The following is a 13,363-nucleotide window of genomic DNA, read 5'->3' on the forward strand; positions in this document are numbered from 1 at the left end:
AATTTTCAGAATTTTGGAAGCAAGCTTGGGTGATAATAATGAGTTATATACAAGAGCAGGAGGGAGGGAAAGCGAAGGAGAAAGAGAGCGTGGAAAAAAAGCAGTAGCTTTCCACAGAAAGCAAGTAGGTCCTTAGCATACTGAGTATTTTTAGTCTTTTGAGTTTATCATCAGATCACCCAGAAAGGACAGGTTAAAGCTTAAAAAAAAAATTTGTCTCCCTCAGTTGTATTTGAATGCTTTTTGAAGAGCTTACAACATTTCTTCTCCATTTGCAGGTTTTCTTACTGCTCTGACAGTAAGTGGGAGGCAAGCTGGAAAGAACTGTGAAAAATACACGCTTGGTACAGATGAGTCTGAGATTTCCATAAGCAGTTCCATTTTCTAGCCTCTGAGATCAATTTCTTATAATGACATTGAATGGAAACCTGTTAAAGTACCACTTGTAAGATCTAAAGCTGCCTATTCTGCACAATGTATCTCCCATTGACTTTCGTGTATCCTTTACCCCATTAAGAAGTGTAGTTAGTTGTATTAAAATTAATTTATTGAATGACACTGAGAAATGCATCTAAATATTAAGATTGCTTTTTGTATAATTCAAAGGTCCTGTGTCTAATTGGAGAACCAGTGACACTCTTCTGTTAGAATATAAATATCCAGAGGAGAGAGAGGACAACAGAAAGCATTTTCCATCAGTATATCAAAGGTTGTTTACCTAGAGATTAAGGCCATGGGCTCTGGCAATAAGAATACCAGCTCTTTTGTTTAAATCCTATGTAGCTTTGGGTGATATGCTTAATATTTATATTCCTTGATTTTCTCAACTATAAAATGGGTATAATAATAGTATGTGGAATTACTGTGAGGTTTTACTACAGTGTTCTTGAACAGTAAGTACTGAGGAGCATTATCTTCTATACTGGATGAGTATACAGAACATTTAGAAAAGTCAGACTTAGTCCATTAGGAGCTTGGATTAACTCCACTCTCTCAGAGCTGGTGGGAGGGTTTTCATTTGAAATAATGCTTCAACAATAAAACCATGAGAAAAATGGAACACAGCCAGAGTTCCATCACTGAAAACTCCATCACTTTCCATTACTGAAGTGCTTCAATGAAGCTTTTATCATGGAGAATGAAGAGATACATGACCAGGGAACCCCTCTAACTGGAAGATTTGATGGTTGTTCCCAGGTTTTGAGATTCCTGAAGGGGGAAATCAGACGACACCTAGGATAGATTAGCATATGGGGGAATTATTTGATAGCAAATTTTTAAAGGAAAATTCCAATTGTGATGTTCTTTTTTTCCACTGGGAATCCTAACAAAACTGAAAGGGTTGACTCTGTGACAGCAGACTTACAAATGTGTCTAGTACAATTTTGAGTTCTACCATATTTGAGTTTCTACCATTAAACCCCCCAGTGACAGGAGAGGTGGTCAAATTCTGTCCATTACCTGAAAGAAATCAACCTGTCCTCGACATGACCACGCAAGTTCTCTCAGGCCACAGACAGTCCATCTTACCTGTATGCCTGTAGCCCCTTAATCTCCTTCTCTTTTTTTTCTTTTGTGTTTTTTCTTCAGCATCTAGATTCCAGCCTGCTTCAATAAGTTGTATCAGAGTTTCAACCTAAAAGGATCCTTATACTCTTCAGAAGGGATCAGCTACAAAACAAACAAAATCTCATTACTAACATTATGTCCCTTCTAGCAAAATCCTAATGCTTTCCTCTCTCCATTGCAGTAGTGAGGGTATAAGGCGCAAAGGCAAGATACAACCACAGCTTGTCACAATTCGACAGACACAGGAGTGCTTCTCTAAGATCGCGTTCAATTCTACAATTCTTTACTTTCATCTATACAAAAAAACAAAAAACAAAAACCCACAGTCTTGTTTCAGCTAAAGCCAGGATCCTCTACAATCATACAGACGTAAGTTGCCCAGAACTCAGTGCTCCGGTCAACTTTAAGGAGACTTTTGGGTGATCTAAGAGTCTAGATTATAAAGGAGTTGTGGTAATGAGAAGAACAGAGAGAGGGGAAAGGAAAAGAATGAAATAAAAGGAAAGGGAAACAAATAAAATCTGTCGCCTGAATAAACACAATCTATTCCAGTGCAGAGAACTAACCTTGCTATTTCTTAAGGTAATTTCTATGTTTCATATGGTTTAGGTATACTATTTGGCATTGTTCCTTTTTCTCTAAATTGTATTTCAGTGATTTTTAAAAAGGGAAGAAAAAACTCTTTTTTTCCATTTAGATTAAATAATTCAGTGTAATGCCTCAAAAATGAAATCTAATCTCGCATGACCTCTAGGGTCTTTTTGATCTCTACTCTTCAAGATACTAGAGGTCTATGAAATGCTAAACATGCAACCCAAATCTGCCATGACCAAGTCGATTTCAGATTTCCATTGTCACCACGCTTGCGGACTAGATGGATACGAGCTTCGTAGAGTGGTTTATAATTTATCTGGTTGTCTTTCTATGCCTAATCCATCTGTGGGAGTGACAGCTTGACATAATCACTAGCTTCAAATAAGTAATTCCATTCACTATCAGGTTTTAATTTTATTTCCTCATTCCTTTATTGATGCAGTAAAATGCTGGTTAATCTGCAGAGCCCAGGAAGCTGAGTGTTGTCAGTATTAATTTCACACTACTGCATCTTCATGTCTGGGCCTTTACAGTAATTAAAGGAAATCATTATAAAGTTGAAATTAAGCTGGATATATAATCCTTGGTTTTAGTTTGCATGAGACCAATAGACGGATTCATAGCAATCTTTATTATTTTCTTCACATAGCCAAGATTTTCCTTCTCTAGTAAAATATTTAGTTACATGGATTTCTTTGTTAAAGTCTCTTTTATAATGTGCAACCTCCCACCTCCCTGCCCCCCAAAAACAACCTATCCCTTAAGAAGATGGGAGTTATGCTTTTAACTCTGCTAAGATCCATGGATGTCAAAGTGTGGTACCCAGAAGAGCAGCATTAAAATGATATGGCTTCTCAGTCAGTTCAAGTACTATAAAAAATTACATAGATTGGGCGGCCTATAAACAGCAGAAATTTATTTTTCACAGTATTGGTGACTGGAAGACCAAGGGCAGGGTACTGGCATGATCAGATGAGTGCCTTCCTCTCCATTGCAGACTAACAACCTCTCTTCTCCGTGTATCATCAACATGGTAGGAAGAGGGTGAGAGAGCTCTCGAGGGTCTCTTTCATAAAAGCACTAATCCCATTCATGAAGATGCCACCCTCATGAACTAATTACCTCCCAAAGGCCTCACCTCTTAATGTCATCACATTGGGGGTTAGAGTTTCAAAGTATGAATTTTAGGGGGACATAAGCATTCAGTCTCAGAGAAAGCAATGGCACCCCACTCCAGTACTCTTGCCTGGGAAATCCCATGGACGGAGGAGCCTGGTGGGCTACAGTCCATGGGGTCCCGAAGAGTCGGACATGAGCGACTTTATTTTCACTTTTCACTTTCATGCTCTGGAGAAGGAAATGGCAACCTACTCCAATGTTCTTGCCTGGAGGATCCCAGGGACAGGGGAGCCTGGTGGGCTGCCATCTATGGGGTCGCACAGAGTCAGACACAACTGACGTGACTTAGCAGCAGCAGCAGCAAACATGCAGTCCATAACACAGGTGGTCTTGCTAAAATGCAAAATCTGCTAAATCAGAAATTTGAGGGGGTAGAGTGGGACCTAGCAATGTGTCTTAATAAGCCTTCTAAGTAATTCTAATGCATGCTAAAGTTCGAGAACCACTGATTCAGAGTTTTTAAAGCATTTTACAGACTATGTTTGTTTTGCTCCTCATGACAGCCTCCACAATGGTTTCACTAACCCAACTTTATAAATGGAGAAAGGGAGGCTCAGAAAATCTCAAGGGTTTGCTTAATTTCACAGAACTGATAAATTGATGCACCAGGATTTCAATCTGCAATTTCACAATGCTCTTTTCACCACATCCATAGATTTCAAATATATCTCAAAGGAAATATGTATAAATTTGGTAAAAATAAATTATTGATTACTTTATATTATTTTTATATGAAAATTATTTTTTTTTTCTTATGTGGGAATACAACTTCTATAAAACTCTACACCCCCGCATCTCCATACACACACTGTCACCTTTTCTCACGAGCCATCCATTAGTGAATTCTTCAAATTGTAATACACAGGCTCCACTTTAAACTCTGTCCAGACTGGTATCTTCAATGTTGTGCTAAAAAAAGTTTCTTTGCATCCAAATCAGTGAGTCTGCTCTTTTGGGCACAGATGGATACTTTGTTATGGAGGGAGGACTGGAATTTTGCTGGAGTTCCACCAATCTAGAAGCACGGAAAGCACTGACTTTAAATGGGATGAATAATGTCTCATTCAGACACAGAATATAAATCTTCAAATGTCTAGTGACTAATAAAATATCTGTTTATCTAACAGTACACTAAATTCCAAGTAATTTTAGTCACCATGGATTTTCTCAAGTCACAGATACCAAAAGTTTAACTACTAGAACATGGGCATTTGCAGAATTTATTGATGTTCAAAGGGAAATTCAGACTCAAAGTTTGGTAAGACTTGCCATATATCCTCCTTCTTGGTTCTCTATTCTCCATTCCTCCTGTCCTCATTCAATTCCAAGGCTTAATTTCCCTAGATGATGAAAACAACTTGGGTGATCATACAATTAATCATCTAAGAGAGGCCACTATTAATAATTACATCAGGATAGCTATGGTAAACCAGGGCAGCCCTGAGCAAACCGAGAGCTGTATGATTCCAGCAGAAATGACTTCCTTCCCTAACTGTCCTCTCTCTTTATACCCAACATATATAAATTTTCAATAAAATAATTTTCATATGGTTTTCATGGTTAATGCATAAACCCAGTCATCTCACTTCTCCCCTCATTCCCAGACACAATAAAATTTGGGTTCTTTATGCTAGCACTTAAAATCCTGCTCTATTTCAGGATTTTTATTTCAATCAGTTTCTCTAGTCAAGACCAGCTGCATAATTTTGGGGGGAAATTTGTACCTCTTAACTGCCCTCGCCTATTTCTCTCCTCCCCTGACACTCCCCCCGCTCCGGCAACTGCCTGTTTGTTCTGTGTCTATGACTGTGTTTCTATTAAGTTAGTTTTGCTCATCTGTGTTTCAGATTCCAAACAGCTGGAATCATACAGTGTTTGTCTTTCTTGTTCTGACATATTTCACTCAGCATAGTATCTTCTGGGTCCCCCCATGTTGTTACAAATGGGAAGATTTCATTCTTTATTTATGTGCTTAGTCGCTTAGTTGTTTCCAATTCTTCTGACCCCCAGATGGACTGTAGCCTGCCAGGCTCCTCTGTCCATGGGATTCTTCAGGCAAGAATACTGGAGTGGGTTGCCATTTCCTTCTCCAGGGGATCTTCCCGACCCAGGGATCGAGCTAGTGTCTCCAGTGTCTCTTGCATTGCAGGTGGATTCTTTACCTGCTAAGCCATCAAGGAAGCCCAATATATATGTGTGTCAATATATATGTGTGTGTATACCCACACACACACACATACTTATATATAGAGAGAGACACACGCATACACACACACACACACACACACACACACACACACACACATATATATATATATATAGCTCATCTTCTTTATCCATTCATTACTGATGGGCACTTAGGTTGCTTCTCTATCTTGACTATTGTGAATACTGCTGCAGTGACCATAGGGGTGCCTCTATCTTTTTGACTTAGTGTTTCTTTTTCTTTGAATAAATACCCAGGACTGGGATTAATGGATTTATGGTAGCTCTAATTTTAATCCTTTGAGGAACTGGCATACTGTTTTCCATAGTGGTTGTACCAATTTACAATCCTACCACCCATGTTTGAAGGTTTCCCTTTTTTCATATCCTTGCCAACATAGCCCTCTTTCTCGAGTCCTCCTCCGAGAACATTATCCCTAATTTCTGTCCTTTGAACCTAGGGATATGGCATTCTATTTCTTTCTCTATAAAGTTTGGCTTAATTCTACTAATTTCTTCTTTTTTAAAACCCCCAGGTTCTTATTTTACCTGAATCACCTTCCCCTTCAGTTTAGTTACATAAACCTAGTAAGAATCTCAAGAACATTTGCAGAATGTACACATTAGTAAATTTTTAAAATTCACTTTCTTGCCAAATATGTAGAATATTATTATTTGCTGACGACAATCCAAATTTCATGATACATTTTTCAACATTGCCTAAATGTAAAAATATATCCTCATACGGGGCAATTCTTTAACATATACTTCAACACAATGTACGTTTTCTAAGATTTCCTTTGCTCTTGGAGCTTATGGAAAAGGGAGATGCTGTTCACTAGGCACATATCAAATGCTAATTAATAAATAACAGCATTCACAAAATACATCCCATGCACTGCTTGTGAAACCCATGCATTAGTATGTCCATGTTACAAATGAAATAAAGATCCCAGGGGTAAAGTCACCTGCCCCAAAATACACAGCCTGTGACAAAGTCAGGTTTCAGAATGACATCTGCCTGTCCCCTCTCTGCACCTCACACCATCAATACTGCTTTGCTAAGAGCAGCTCATTAGCTGACAGGTGGCTACAATCTGTCAATTTTACATTCGGTTTATTAAAAGGTGAAACAAAACATCAAGGCCAGTGACTGGGCATTTTCACAGGGGTGTCCACCTGACTGTATCTTTCCCTTGTTCTAATAATGAGATGGGCCATCTTCAGGGTAGGGTCAGTTCTGAGACCACTGTAGGAGATTGGGTGGCCTGTCAAGGGGTTCAGAAGTAGCCCCACAATCCTCATCTCTTCTCCTTTCTGAATATCACGCAGACTTTGTCATGTCCTAGTAATGCTCTGCAGCCTCTAAGTATGTTGGCTAAAAATGAATAGAGATAGTATAAAACTCTTGGGCTTCCCAGGAGGCACAGTGGTAAAGAATCTGCCTGCAATGCAGGAGGCACTAGGGATGCGAGTTTGACCTCTGATCAGGAAGATCCCCTGGAGTAGGAATTCCAGTCTTCTCGCCTGGAAAATTCCATGGACAGAGGAGCCTGGTGGCCTACAGTCCATGGGGCTGCCAAGAGTTGAACATAACTGAGCAACTGAGCACGCACTCACACATAAAACTCTTTGGATTCCCACAGTTGACTCTAATGAGAAACACATTTCAACTAACAACTCCAGATGGAAAAAAACACCAAGGATGCCACAAGGATCCGCAGAGCCCCTCCCCCACTCAAGACTAGCCTCCCTTGGGCAAGAGCAGTTTCTTTGCAGAGCTCCAAATCTTGATTACAACATATCCTTAGGCACTGGGTCCTTGGTGATGTTGGACCAGATTTTGCCTTTGGACCAGAATTCATAATCCTGATTTGCCTAATAGCTGTGCAGTCCCCAAAACTGTCCTCAGAATCTACAAATTGCCATTTGCATTTAGCAATTAGGAAATAACTGATGCTCCAGAGAGAGAAAGTATAGTAGCTGTGAGAAAGCTCACTTTAGAGCAATTACTCCAGATGGAAGCAAGGCTCCAAGGTCCATAGGATGTAAGAAGAGTTCAGAACAGTCAGATTAAGGGTTATGCTTAACTGACTAATTAGAAACCTCAGTCTTTAAAACAAGTAGGCCTTTGAAAACTAAACAGTGCCCTTGGGGTCAATAGGGCTTTTAATGCATACTTCAGAAACTCGCCCCCTTTGCCCCTTTTCTGTTCAGGGAGAAAGGAGTTGGTGTTTATCACTTCATTTCTAAGGGCAGGTGACAGAGACAGCAGAAGAATCAATGAGGCTATTTTTGTTTCTCTAATTTTGACAGTGATCCACTCTGAGTTTCAACTCCAGAGTCAAAGCTCTCTGAAGTTTCCCTCAATTACCAAGAAAAGGATACAAAAGGCTACAAAAGAAAGAGTATGGATTTGGGGTTCAGTTCAGCTGTTGACTCTTTGGTCTATGTGCTGGTGACCCTGGGACCATGAGCTGACCTCTCTGAACCTCAGATAGCTCTGATGGTGATCCGTACTCACCAAATCAGATTTGTATGTGATGACACTTGATGAATAAATGCTAGCTCCCTTCCCCTCACAGCATCCCCACTGAAACGAGTATTGTTGTTAACACACTTCAGACCTTGTCTTGTAGCAAGATTTTAATATACATGACTTACTTCTCTTCTGTGAGGCAAAGTGCTTTTCAAAAAGGGGAGATGTGCATCTCTGTAGGAGATGCATCTCTCTAAGTTTACCTTCTGCTGCATGTGTTCAGTGCATGGTCTTTGCAAGGAATTAAATAATTTTGATTCATGGATAGGGAATGAACTTGCTTCAAAATGCAAAGTAGATAATCATTAGTATAGACTTTTCTCCAAAGAAGACATACAAATAGATAAAGTTGTATAAAAAAGTGCTCAACAGCATAGATTATCAGGGAAATGCAAATCAAAAATCACAGGGAAATCACCTCACATGCATTAGAATGGTTATTGTTTTTTTAAAAGAAGAAACAACAAGTGTTGTCAAAATGTAGAGACACTGGAACCCTTGTGCCCTATTTATGGGAATGTAAAACGGTGCAGCCATTATGGAAAGAGTATGGCAGTTCCTTAAAAATTAAAACTAGAACTACTACATGTTCTGGGTATTCATCCAAAAGAATTGGAAACAAGATCTCCAAGAAGTATTTGCACTCCAATGCTCACTGCAGGATTCTTTACAGTAGCCAAGAAATGGAGACAAGCTAAATGTCTGTTGACAGATGAATGAATAAAGAAAATGCAGCTTATACATATATGGGATATTACAATCTTAAAAAAAAAGGAAGTCCTATCATATGCTGCAACTTGAATCTTGAAGATATTATGTTAAGTGAAGTAATCAACTCATAAGGACAAATACTGCACAATTCCATTTATTTGGTGTATCTGAAGTAATCAAGCCCATAGAAGCAGAAAGTAGATTGATGATTGCCAGGGACTGGGGAGAAGGAAACGGAGACTTGCCGTTGAAGTGGGTGTAGAGTTTTAGTCATATGAGATGAGTGAGTTCTAGAGATCTGTGTACAATGATGTACTACAATGTACACTTGAAATATTGTTAGGAAGGTAGATTTCATGTTATGTGTTTTTTCCACAATAATAATTAGTAGTAGTAGTAATCTGTTGCTGATCCTAATTGCTTGTAAATCTTCTTACATTGAATACTTTCTTTAAAAAATGTGGAAGGAATGAAAATATTTTTAGTGCCCTGCTACTTTAACCCTAGGATTAAGGAAGACAAAATGTATTGTCTGATCAGCTTTTTGTTGTTTGATTGCTAAGTTGTGTCTGACTCTGTGACTCCATGACTACAAACTGCAAGTCTTTTCTGTCCTCCACTATCTCCCAGAGTTTGCTCAAATTCATGTCCATTGAGTTGGTGATGCTTTTTAACCATCTCATCCTCTGCCACCACCCACTTCTCCTTTTACCTTCAGTCTTTCCCAGGATCAGGGTCTTTTCCAATGAGCTGGCTCTTCAACACCAGTTGGTCAAAGTACTGGAGCTTCAGCTTCATCATCAGTCCTTCCAGTGAATATTTAGGGTTGATTTCTTTTAAGATTGACTGGTTTGATCTCCTTGCAGTCCAAGGGACTCTCAAGTTTTCTCCAACACCACAATTTGAAAGCATTAATTCAGTGCTCAGCTTTCTTTATGGATCAACTCATGACTCAACTAAACATTTGTACATGACTAATAGAAAAACAATAGCTTTACTACATGAATCTTTGTTAGATAGAGCCTGGCACATTATGGTTTATAGGGTCACAAAAACCTGGACACAACTGAAATGACTTAGCACGCATGCCTTTGTCGGGAAAGTAATGTCTCTGCTTTTTTTTTTTTTTAATTTATTTATTTTAATTGGAGGCTAATTACTTTACAATATTGTATTGGTTTTGCCATACATCAGCATGAATCCGCCACGGGTGTACACGTGTTCCCCATCCTGAACCCCCCTCCCACCTCCCTCCCCATACCATCCCTCTGGGTCATCCCAGTGCACCAGCCCCAAGCGTCTCTGCTTTTTAATACACTGTCTAGGATTGTCATGGCTTTCCTTCCAAGGAGCAAGCATCTTTTAATTTCATGGCTGCAGTCACTGTCCGCAGTGATTTTGAAGTGCAGGAAAATAAAATCTGTCCCTGTTTTCACTTTGGCCCCTTCTGTTTGCCATGACATGACGGTACCACATGCCATGATCTTAGTTTTTTGAATGTTGAGTTTCAAGTCAGCTTTTCACTCTCCTCTTTCACTTTCGTCAAGAGGTTCTTTAGTTCCTTTTCGATTTCTGCTATTAGAGAGGTATCATCTGAATTTCTGCTATTGCTTTTCTTTGGGATTGGAATGAAAACTGATTTTTTTCAGTCCTGTGGCCACTCCTGAGTTTTTTCAAATTTGCTGTCATATTGAGTGCAAATCTTTCACAGCATCATCTTTTAGGATTTAAAATAACTCAGCTGGAATTTCATCACCTCCACCAGCTTTGTTCATAGTAATGCTTCCTAACGCCCGCTTCACACTCCAGGATGTCTGGCTCTAAGTGAATGACCACACTATCATGGTTATCTGGGCCATTAAGACCTTTTTTGTATAGTTCTGTGTATTCTTGCCACCTCTTCTTAATCTCTTCTGCTTCTATGAGGTCCTTGCTGTTTCTGTCCTTTATTGTGCCCATCATTGCATGAAATGTTCCCTTGGTATCTCCAATTTCCTTAAACAGATCTCTAGTCCTTCCCATTCTATTGTTTTCCTCTATTTCTTTGCATTGTTCACTTAGGAAGGCTTTGTTACCTCTCCTTGCTTTTCTCTGGAATTCTGCATTCAGGTGAGTATATCTTTCCCCTTCTCCTTTGCCTTTCACTTCTCTTCTTTTCTCAGCTATTTCTAAGGCCTCATCAGACAACCAATTTGCCTTCTTGCATTTCTTTTCTTGGGGATGGTTTTGGTCACCACTTCCTATACAGTGTTATGAGCCTCTGTCCATAGATCTTCAGGCACTCTGTCTACCAGATCTAATCCCTTGAATCTATTTGTCACTGCCTCTGTATAATCATAAAGGATTTGATTTAGGTCATACCTGAATGGTCTAGTGATTTTCCCTACTTTCTTCAATTTAAGGCTGAATTTTGCAATAAGGAGCTCATGATCTAAGCCACAGTCAGCTTCCCAGTCTTGTTTTTGCTGACTGTATAGAGCTGTTCCATCTTCGGCTACAAAGAATATAATCAATCTGATCTCGGTATTGACCATCTGCTGATATCCCTTTGTAGAGTCATCTCTTGTGTTGTTGGAAAAGAGTGTTTGCTATGACCAGTGTGTTCTCTTGGCAAAACTCTGCTAGCCTTTGCCCTGCTTCATTTTGTACTCTAAGGCCAAACTTCCCTGTTATTCTAGGTATCTCTCAATTTTCTACTTTCGCATTCCAATCCCCTATGATGAAAAGGAAATTTTTTTTTTTGGTGTTAGTTCTATAAAGTCTTGTAAGTCTTCAAAGAACCATTCAGATTCAGCTTATTTGGCATTGTGTTGATGGGGCATTAACTTGGATTACTGTCATATTGAATGGTTTGCCTTGGAAACAAACTGAGATCATTCTGTTGTTTTTGAGATTGCACCCGAGTACTGCATTTCAGACTCTTTTGTTGACAATGAGGGATACTCCATTTCTTCTAAGGGGTTCTTGCCCACAGTAGTAGATATAATGGTCATCTGAATTAAATTCACCCATTCCTGTCTATCTTAGTTCACTGATTCCTAAAATATTGATGCTTATTCTTGCCATCTCCTGCTTGACCATGTCCAATTTATCTTGATTCATGGACCTAATATTCCAGGTTCCTATGCAATATTGTTCTTTAGAGTATCAGACTTTACTTTCACCACCAGGCACATCCACAAGTGAGCATCATTTCCACTTTGGCCCAGCCTCTTCATTCTTTCTGGAGCTATTTCTCTGCTCTTCCCTAGTAGCATATTGGACACTTCCCAACCTGAGGGGCTCGTCTTCTGGTGTCATATCTCTTTTTGTATAATTTTTCTGTATATTCTTGCCACTGCCTTTTAATCTCTTCTGCTTCAGTTAAGTCCTTAACATTTCTGCCCTCTGACCAGTACTTAGCTCTAGAACAGTGGCATTTGACCTAAATGTTACAACAGTTCAACCAGGAAGGGCACCAAAAGTAAAGCCACACATGAAAGAAAAGTTGAAAGTTAAACTCATGACAGAGTTTAAGTTGCTCTGTCATGTCCGACTCTTTGTGACCCCGTGGACTGTAGCCCACCAGGCTCCTCTGTCCATGGGATTCTCTAGGCAAGAACACTGAGTAGATTGCCATTTCCTTCTCCAGGGGATCCAGACCCAGGGATTGAACCCAGGTCTCCCGCATTAGAGGCAGATACTTTAACCTCTGAGCCACCAGGGAAGCCCAGGAAAGCCATACATAGTCAAATGATTAAGGGCATAAGCTAAGGAGACAAATCCCAATCTCATATCTGGCTGGCTTTGTCATTTGAGGAAATTACCTGGGATTTGGTGCTTCACTTACTCAGATGTAAAACAAAAATCATAATAATGTTTCTCTTGCAGCATTATTGTAACAGTTAAGTGAGGTATACACCTAAAACACTCAACTTAGGCAAAATAATTATTACTTTTCATTTGTACTCACAGTAGATAAAGAACTCAGGTTGCAAATGATTATATGTATATGTGCATGTACATGTAATTGGCTAGTTTTATATAAGTGAACTGCATGAAAGCATGACCTTCAACATTTCTGTTATGGTTCAAATAACTATTTCATGATATATTTATCTTGTCAAGTGCAAATGTTTTTTCAAAGTTGATCACTTTAATTTTAATCTACAAACTGCAGACTCATTTATGACAGATTATGTGTGTTTTTTGTCTTCTTATCTCCACCCCAGTATCTAACAAAGTAGATTGTCTACTGTAGACTCAGTAACATTTTGAAAAATGAATTAACATTTTAAAATTTAATTTTGGAAAAAGGTACTGCAAGTATTTCATTAGAAGAGAATAGAACTTTCTCATTTCTTGTCCAACCATTTCAAAATCAAAATCCTTTAACTGGATTATTTATGTAAGCATTTGCCTTCTGAGGGAGCTACTGATGGGAGAGTTTATTTTATAGTACTATATGGCTCAGACGGTAAAGAATCTGCCTGTAATGTAGGAGACCTAGGTTCAGTCCCTTGGTCAGGAAGATTCCCTGGAGAAGAACATGTCAACCCACTCCAGTATTGCCTGGAGAATTCCATG

Source organism: Bos taurus, chromosome 5, assembly GCF_002263795.3.
Source record: "Bos taurus isolate L1 Dominette 01449 registration number 42190680 breed Hereford chromosome 5, ARS-UCD2.0, whole genome shotgun sequence".
Taxonomy (NCBI): domain Eukaryota; kingdom Metazoa; phylum Chordata; class Mammalia; order Artiodactyla; family Bovidae; genus Bos; species Bos taurus.